This window comes from Solanum dulcamara, chromosome 11 (genome assembly GCF_947179165.1).
Source record: "Solanum dulcamara chromosome 11, daSolDulc1.2, whole genome shotgun sequence".
NCBI lineage: Eukaryota > Viridiplantae > Streptophyta > Magnoliopsida > Solanales > Solanaceae > Solanum > Solanum dulcamara.
Genome location: NC_077247.1, coordinates 53,420,606 through 53,428,159, shown reverse-complemented (window position 1 = coordinate 53,428,159; position 7,554 = coordinate 53,420,606). Strand labels below are relative to the sequence as shown.

At 30.1% G+C, this 7,554-nt stretch overlaps 1 pseudogene; it reads left to right on the top strand.

Annotated features, from left to right (window-relative positions):
• Window positions 1-3,760: 3,760 nt before the first annotated feature.
• On the top strand, window positions 3,761-5,729 carry LOC129872714 (CENP-B homolog protein 2-like; annotated as a pseudogene).
• The last annotated feature ends 1,825 nt before the right edge of the window (window positions 5,730-7,554 follow it).

Here is a 7,554-nt window from a genome sequence, read left to right as displayed (position 1 = left end):
CAACGTTAATAACTCATAAGGATAAAATAGAAAGAATAATGTCATTTATGCATTGATTTTGCGAAATGATAGTGAATATTTATTGAGGCGAACAACTAGTTGATTTTTTTAATTTTTAATTTTATTTATGAAGTAGTAGTGGATTAATTAATGATAATCTGTCCACTTAAAGGGCAGTTGCAGTGCTTGGCCACCATTAATTAATTATTTTTTAAAATTAATTGCAGACCTATCCAAGACGTCTAGTAAAGATTTTTGCTCCAGATTTAGGAAACGTGTAAGTTAGCATTACACGTGGCGGTGGAGAAATGTCAATCTTTTTCCCTGTTTTACTCCTTTTTGCCTAATCTTGGAATTATTTCATTTTCATTTTACCCAAAAAAAAAAAGGAAAAGACACCAGATTTGTGTCCCTTTTTTGTTCTCACATTGTGTGTTCTTTTTCTTTTTGTTTTGTTGAGTGACTTGTCATACATACTGAAGATGAATTTGTTGGTTTTGCATTTCATTATACGCCTTATATATTAACTTAGGTACTCTATCCGTTTTAAAATATTATTTTCTTTTTAAAGTAAAATAATATGAATTTTGATCAATATTTTAATGTGTAGTGTTTATTATATTAATATAAAAAATTATAATCTATAGAATTTTTCATATAATTTTAAATGTCTAAATTTTAATTTTTTTAAAGTGACGAATATTTTAAACCATTTTTTATTAGATCAAGATTAATTAAGAAGAAGCGGAGGAAGTATTTCCTAACAATCATTAATTGATTAAACCTTAATATTTTGTTTTCTTTCTGGTCAAGCGTCATGTATATAATGTTCATAATTCGTACATACCTTTCTTAGCTTATAGCAAACAGTAGTGGACTGTGGATATAAACAATACAACTAGTTAATTAAGATTGACACACACTTATGAAATGATTAAGATTTTAAATGTTTTACGGATCGGAATTAGACATTTCTGGATATTGGCATTAAGGATAACGTTAACTAATTTATTTTCCACTTTAACATTACATGGAGATTAATGCCACTTTTAGAAATTGTCTTTGATTCAAAGACTTTAAATCAATTAACCTCCAGAATAATTTTCTCTTCACGGATGCGGTGCAGTGAATGAGACTTTGCCTCTTTTAACTAAAGTTATAGGGTTCGAACTCTAGATATGAAAAAAAAAATTGATAGAGAGCTATCTTCTATTGTAATGTAAATACCGAATAGCGAAACGAATGAAAAAACAAAAAAACAACTTTCTCTTCATCAGAAATTCAAATAATAAGTGCACTTCCATGGTATTTATTCATCTTCTTCATGACATTTGAGTGTTAATGTGTACCTTCTATTTTAGTGCTTTAAAATTAAGAAGCTATGCAGGACAAAAATGTTTCATCTCGTTTCATAAGAAGATGAGATTGCATGAAGTAGACACCACTAAGGCACTGACTATAACATCAAATCCAAAAGTTAGGCTCTAATACGGATACCAGACATCGAATAAAAATAAAAATAAAAGGATTAACTACAGTAAATTTTGTTGTAATCGTCAATATATTGTAGTGCTATTATATGATTGTGTTAGAACTTTTAACTAATAAAGATTTCCATATGTCTCGGAGGGTAATGTGATTTATGTGGAAATAAAGAAGCCATTGCAATTGCAAGAAAGACTAGGTCTACTAATGGCACAAATATAGACAGAAGATTTAAATTTGTCATAAAAGGCGTACCTCAATTTACTATTTAACCATGTTATTATGTTATTATATAAATAAAGATATCTTGTAATAATTATAATTAAATTAAGAATTTGAATTCTAATTAAATAATATTTATTATTAATAATCTTTCAATAGTTCCAGCCTATTATACTTCAACCTATTATGTGGATCGAAATAGCTTTAGTCCATTACTGAATAAGGAATAGTCGACATGTTTTTGTTGTCATTCAAACGTATGATTATTGAATTTGAGCAATAAAGATGTATAGGAATTGAAATTAAATCACCATATATATACGCATCCTCATCATGCTAATTTCAAAATAGGTTGTTGAGATGTGCAAAATAGCTAGTGCCTTGAGGATTAGGAATTTGAGAAATTACTTGAAACTTTCCTCCAGATCACTATTGTCTATTTGTCTCATCTTTACTTAGGAATTTCAATTTCCATTCACCACCTTCTTTCGATAGATAAAAATTACTTAAAAGTAGGGGAACCGTTTTTGTTATATGTGAATCCTTTAATTATTTTTGAGTTAATACTTTCTCCGTTTTTATTTAGTTGTCATCATTATAGATTTCACGCTCTTTAAGAAATTAGGTAAATTTATTATTGTATCTTTATTTAGTATTCTCTTGAAGTCAAGTTTATAATAAATGAACATGAATTAATTTATTATGCTGGTCAAATGTATACCTTCAAGACTAATAATTCTCAAGGGTAAAATTGGAAGAATATTGTTATTTATGCATTAATTTTGTGAAATGACAAATATTAAAGAACATCTATTTTTAATAAGGACGACATATAAATAAGAACGGAGAGAGTATATAATTGTAATTTGTTCGTAATCTGTATAAAAAAATAAATCATATAATTAATAGACTCCTCAAAACTACTTAATTTTCACTATTTTTAAAATCATAATAGCTAATCATGATTACCTTACCTATTTTCATAGTGTGATCCACTTATATTTAATTATTAGTAGTAGTTTTATAACTTACGAAACCCACCTGGATAGTGGGATATGAAGTTAATCACATATTTATAATCCAAGCTAGAGGGGACCAAACCAAAGCCTTTTTAAATATATATATAGTTTGGTATATGAAACCTGTTCTACTCTAATACTTACTAGGTATTCCTAATTAACTTGTCTGTGACAGAACGCAGCTTAGTAAGAGTGTACACAGACACACAAAAAAAAATGAGGCAACATTTCTAAATCATAATTTGGTCCATTTTTAAGCTGATTATTGAGATAGAGTATCAACTATATGACCACTCTCACCTTCTATGACAACCTCAATTGTCTTCTTATCATTATCTATTTGTATAGAGTGACAACAAAAAGTCAAACATCATTTCAGTCAATACAATAGAGATGTGGTTTTCTTACTTCGTCTGAATTCTACCATGATATAATATATTTCATTCAAAAAGAATTTTTTGGTACAAAATATTTTCTTTGCGGAAAAAGAGTCTATCATATATCTATTATTTTTTTTGAAGTTGAAACTTTGGACTTCTATTTATTTTATTTTCATACCTAACATAATATCATTCACTTGTTGGGATCAAAATAATATAGTGTCTCGCAGAAGCAACCAAAGAAACCTAGAATTATTACAATAACAAAGAGAAATTATAAAAAGGCCATAATATACAGTAAAACCTCTACTTGAGACTGAAAAAAATATTCATTTATCGAGATTATTAGTTTATCGATAAATGTATAAAATATTTATTTATCGATAAATAAATATTTATTATTTTAGAGAGCATTTTGCAGTATATGCCATAAGAAAGAAAAAAAAAATATTTGAATTAAGAATTTCAAAAGTTTAAATCTAGGAAACTAAAAAGTGTAGTTTTTACATATTTATTATTTAAATCTAGGAAAGCTAAACGAATTTAGTGAAGTTTAATGTTTCTAATTGTATTCATGTATAGAGAATATTAAGAGATTTTATGTTAAATATAAAAGAAAAAAGTTAGATGTTTAAAAATTATAATCCATGTATAATGTCTTCTCATCATTTGAAAGACGCACAAAAAATATCTTTAACCAATAAAATAAGAAACACAATATGTGAGCATAAGAAAGAGAATCCAACTATTAGCCAAAGAGATTTGCAAGCATGGGTGAAACAAAAGTTTGATTTAACTATTAGTCAATCAACAATATCGCACACTCTCAAAAGATCGGCAGAATATTTATCAAATGAGATGAAAAATAGCGATGCTAAAAGGCAAAATCGACAAGATACCTTGATTTAGAGAAAGTTTTGTACGAGTGGTTTCTTCAAATGCATGAAAGTGAACATACAACAACAACAATCCAGTGAAATCCCACAACGTGGGGTCTGAGGAGGGTAAAGTGTACACAGACCTTAATCCTATCAAGGTAGAACGACTGTTTTCGAGAGACCCTCGGCTCAAAAGAAGCATAAAACGATGTCAGATAAGGCTAAAAAGTTCAAAGCGAGCTATGGAAAGCAAATAACGAATAATGCAAATAATAAAAATGACACAGATAAAATAGAGTAATCAAAGTACAGAAAGTAATAGAAAGATAATAACAGAAGTCAGCACACAAAAAATTATAGTGCGCTAATACGCCTACTAATATGAAAGAATAACGAGACTATGTACTAACCTTTTACCCTAATATGAGTCATCCACACCCTCCTATCTAAGGTCATGTCCTCGGTAAGCTGTAACTGTGCGCATGTCCTGTCTAATCACCTCTCCCCAATATTTCTTCGGCCTACCCCTACCTCTTCTGAAACCATTCATGGCCAACCTCTCACACCTCCGCACTGGGGCATCTGTGTCTCTCCTCTTCACATGCCCAAACCATCTCAATCGCATTTCCCGCATCTTGTGTTCCACCAAGGCCACGCCTACCATGTCCCGAATAGTCTCATTTCTAATCTTGTTGCTCCTGGTATGCCCACACATCCATCTCAATATTCTCATCTCGACTACCTTCATCTTTTGAATGTGAGAGACCTTAACTGGCCAATACTCCGCCCCATATAGCATAGCCGATCTAACCACCACTTTGTAGAACTAAGAAAGAAAGTGAACATATCAGGAGAAATTATTCAAGAAAAAGCAAAAGATCTTTTCCTAAATTTGTATGGTGAAACTAATCCGGAATTCAGCTTCTCTTCTGGTTGGTTAAAACGTTTCAAGTCAAGATACGGAATCAAGTCTTATATACGTTTTGGTGAAAGTGGTTCAGTTATCATGGAGAACATTGAAAATGAATTGCTTGGCATATGGTCAAAACTAGATCAGTTTGAATTGAAGGATATTTATAATATGGATGAAACTGGACTATTTTACCGATTGGAAGCTGATCATTCACTTGTTACCAAGCAGCTTGAAGGTCGCAAAAAAGACAAAGAGAGAATTACTCTTGCTCTCTATTGCAATGGTAATGGATCTGACAAAGTACCATTGTGGATTATTGGTAAGTTTGCAAATCCTAGATGCTTTAAAAATATAAATATAAACAATCTTAATTGCATGTATAGATCCAATAAAAAAGCTTGGATGTCTGGCTTGCTTTTCCAAGAATATGTTGGCTGGTTTGATAAGAGAATGAATGGCAAGAAGGTTTTGTTAATAGTAGACAATTGCCCAACTCATCCAAAGATAGTTGAAGGCCTAAGAAATGTAAAGTTGTTTTTCTTACATCATAACACAACGCATAAGATTTAATCATGTGATGCTGGAATTATTCGAGCATTCAAAGCTCATTATCGTCATTATCTTTATTTCAGCATCTTACAAGGCCTTGAGGTTGAAACACCAAATATTAAAAAAATTAATATTTTGAATGCTATTAACTGCTAACTTGGCTTGGAATTTTGAGGTGAGAGAAATAACAGTTATAAATTATTTTCGGCATTGCAAAATTCGATCGAAAGAAAATAATGTTCCCGAACCAAAAGTTGGTGAATTAGATGAAGGTATCCAATAAGTTGGTGAATTAGATGAAGGTATCCAAGAATTAAATGATGTCATCTCTAATTTAGCATAGAGAAGTGTGATGGATGTTGAACATTTTTTGAACTATCCTAACGAGAATGATACAATTATGGAATCAACTAGGGGTGTGCAAAAACCGAACTGAAAAAAATGTTATTGGGTTATTGGGTTCTTAATGGTTTTATAAAAAAAATATCGGGTTATCGGTTCATTATTGGTTTTTAGTATTGGGTTATTGGGTAAACCGACAACCCATTAAGACAACAGTATTGTACTACTTTACTCTTCATAAATATTAAATATTAGTAATAATTTAACATGATAGTATGGTCAATTGACTTGCATACTGATATATACAAAAAAAAAAAAAAAAAATATTGAGAGAATAATCTCCCTTAAACAAGACTTTGTTTGAAGATTATATTGTAAATGTTATTATGTTGTGATGTGATCATGAAAAAAGATTCTTTAACTTATAGAGGTTCAAATCTTTTCCTCCGAGAAAGAGGTTAGCAGAAAAAATATTTTCCTTTTAAAAAAATAATAAAACTAATTAGATAATAAGTATTTCCTTCGAAAAGAAAGATAAAATGAACATATGATAAAGAAAATAAGGACAAAATGCTTTACATTTTTTGCCTCCATAACGGTCATATTTAAGGAATGTGCTATAGGCAAAATAAAGTTCATTCACACAATTCTTATAATACCTTCATTACCATAGACAGATAGACTTCTGATTTACCTTACACAACTCTATTTCAACTTAACTACACAAACAAATGGAGAAATAAAAAATTCAATAAAATAAATAAATCAAAGTCGTTGAGGTTCGACTTGATCTATGGGGTGATTTAAGGGTGTCAAATAAACGTGTTGGGTTAAATTAAAAATATTAAAATGAGTTGAGTTAATAAATTGACGGATCATCAACCTACATAAATGTCAGGGAAAATTACGCGGATAAGCAAATATAACTATAGTTTGAATTAATTATGGCTCGCGACAAACATTTAGCTATAATTACAGTTTGAATTTTGTATAATTCACGCGATTATACAGTTGAGTTTTGTATAATTCGCGTGATTTATACAAACGCTATACGCGAATCAAATTGTATAGCGAATTATACAAATGTTATGCATGAATTGTATAGTGAAATATACAAACGTTCTACAAAAATTGTGAATTGTATAGCGAATTATACCAACGTATACAAATGCTAAGCGAATTATACAAATGCTGCTATAACTATAGTTACAAATTGTAATTAACAAACTATAGCTATGGAGCATAATTAAAATGTTTTTTAGTGGATATATGTAAAAATTTCCTTAAATGTTATTTTGGCTTAAGCGAATTGGACTGAAATGAGTTAAAAACCATAGTATAACCCAACCCGCTCAATTTTATTAAGATTTAGATTCAAAGTTTAATGAACGGATTTTGACACCCCCAGTGTAATACTCAAATTGGATCATACATCAGGCGCTATAGTGCATCGTGCCATGCTACTATAGTATATTGTGTTGGGCTCATTCGTTGAACCGAGTGTAGCTGGGCTTAGTGCTAGATTGCAATTAAGCCTAGGCCCAGGTAAATTTGGTCTCCACATTATGTGAAACTCAAAATTAATTACAGTTGTAGGATTCGAATATTAGGTAATTTTATGGAAAAAATCAAGTATTAAGAAGTATTTTTATGGATTACTTCCAAACCATCTCCGAAAATAAATAAATAAAAATTAGCCTAATAATATCTGTTCTAATAATTATCTAAAATGAATCTTTGTGCATCGTCTCTAGTTTAGCTTGCTA